This window comes from Micropterus dolomieu, linkage group LG03 (assembly GCF_021292245.1).
Source record: "Micropterus dolomieu isolate WLL.071019.BEF.003 ecotype Adirondacks linkage group LG03, ASM2129224v1, whole genome shotgun sequence".
NCBI lineage: Eukaryota > Metazoa > Chordata > Actinopteri > Centrarchiformes > Centrarchidae > Micropterus > Micropterus dolomieu.
In genome coordinates, this window is record NC_060152.1 from 6649077 (window position 1) to 6651274 (window position 2198).

The window sequence follows — 2198 nt, forward strand, 5'->3', positions numbered from 1 at the left end:
GTGCATCTAATTTAGGATAATAAATGGAGTGGAGGTGGACATTTTGAAGGCAGACTAACAGGTCTTTGAGAGTCAGAATTCTAGCTGATAGACAGGTGTTCAAATACTTATTTGCAGCTGTATCATACAAATAAATAGCTAACAAATCATACATTGTGATTTCTGGATTTTTTTTTTTAGATTATGTCTCTCACAGTGGACATGCACCTACGATGACAATTTCCCACCCCTCCATGATTCCTAAGTGGGAGAACTTGCAAAATAGCAGGGTGTTCAATACTTATTTTCCTCACTGTATATTATATAGACTCATTACATGCAAAGTGAGAGATTTCATGCCTGTATTTGATATAATTTTGATGATTATTGCGTACAGCTTATGAAAACCCCAAATTCAAAATCTCAGAAAATTAGAATATTGTGAAAAGGTTCAGTATTGTAGACTCAAAGTGTCAAACTCTTATCAGCTAATTAATCCAAAACACCTGCAAAGGGTTCCTGAGCCTTTAATTGGTCTCTCAGTCTGGGTCAGTGGAATTCACAATCATGGGGAAGACTGCTGACCTGACAGTTGTGCAGAAAACCACCACAAGGAGGGAAAGCCTCAAAAGGTAATTGCAAAAGAAGTTGGATGTTCTCAAAGTGCTGTATCAAGGCACATTAATAGAAAGTTAAGTGGAAGGGAAAAGTGTGGAAGAAAAAGGTGCACAAGCAGCAGGGATGATCGTAGCCTGGAGAGGATTGTCAGGAAAAGGCCATTCAAATGTGTGAGGGAGCTTCACAAGGAGTGGACTGAGGCTGGAGTTACTGCATCAAGAGCCACCACACACAGACGGGTCCTGGACATGGGCTTCAAATGTCGTATTCCTCTTGTCAAGCCGCTCCTGAACAACAAACAACGTCAGAAGCGTCTTACCTGGGCTAAAGAAAAAAAGAACGGGTCTGTTTCTCAGTGGTCTAAAGTCCTCTTTTCTGATGAGAGCAAATTTTGCATCTCATTTGGAAACCAAGGTCCCAGAGTCTGGAGGAAGAATGGAGAGGCACACAATCCAAGATGCTTGAAGTCCAGTGTGAAGTTTCCACAGTCTGTGTTGGTTTGGGGAGCCATGTCATCTGCTGGTGTTGGTCCACTGTGCTTTATTAAGTCCAGAGTCAGCGCAGCCGTCTACCAGGACATTTTAGAGCACTTTATGCTTCTTTCAGCAGACGAGCTTTATGGAGATGCTGACTTCATTTTCCAGCAGGACTTGGCACCTGCCCACACTGCCAAAAGTACCAAAACCTGGTTCAATGACCATGGGATTACTGTGCTTGATTGGCCAGCAAACTCGCCTGACCTGAACCCCATAGAGAATCTATGGTGCATTGCCAATAAAAAGATGAAAGACATGAGACCGAACAATTCAGAAGAGCTGAAGGCCGCTATTGAAGCATCCTGGTCTTCCATAACACCTCAGCAGTGCCACAGGCTGATAGCATTCATTCCACGCCGCACTGAGGCAGTAATTCATGCAAAAGGGGCCCAAACCAAGTACTGAGTACATATGCATGATTATACTTTTCAGAGGGCTGACATTTCTGTATTTAAAATCCTTTTTTTATTGATTTCATGTAATATTCTAATTTTCTGAGATTTTGAATTTGGGGTTTTCATAAGCTGTACGCAATAATCATTGAAATGATGTCAAATAAAAGCTTGAAATATCTCACTTTGCATGTAATGAGTCTATATAATCAATCACATCACATGAAAATTCAGTGTACTTAACAATACAAAAACTTATAAGCAATTCTCATACATTTAGGGAAAGGCATAAAGTGAAGCAATGTTAAGTGTGTGACCCAGGGTCTCCATGGACACCAGACGGCTTTAAATTCTCGGTAAGGCTTCTTTTGTCTTCTTGAGGGGGGGTCCACACTGTGTTATAACACTGTCTGTACTGTTAGGCTGCAGTGACATGTGATACAGTGAGATATTTGTGATACCACTGTTTGCCAGCTGGGGTTTTCTGCTGCTAACTAACTAACCTGAAGCTTGATATTACCTGTTCAGGCTTGGGGCCGCAGACGTCATCAAAGTTAACCACCAGCGGTCAAATCATGAACGGCAGCACAGCGAGCCAATCACGTTAATGCTCGTGACAGGTGTCAATCAGCTGTCGACCAGTAGGAGCGAACAAGAGGTGGGACAAATAAAC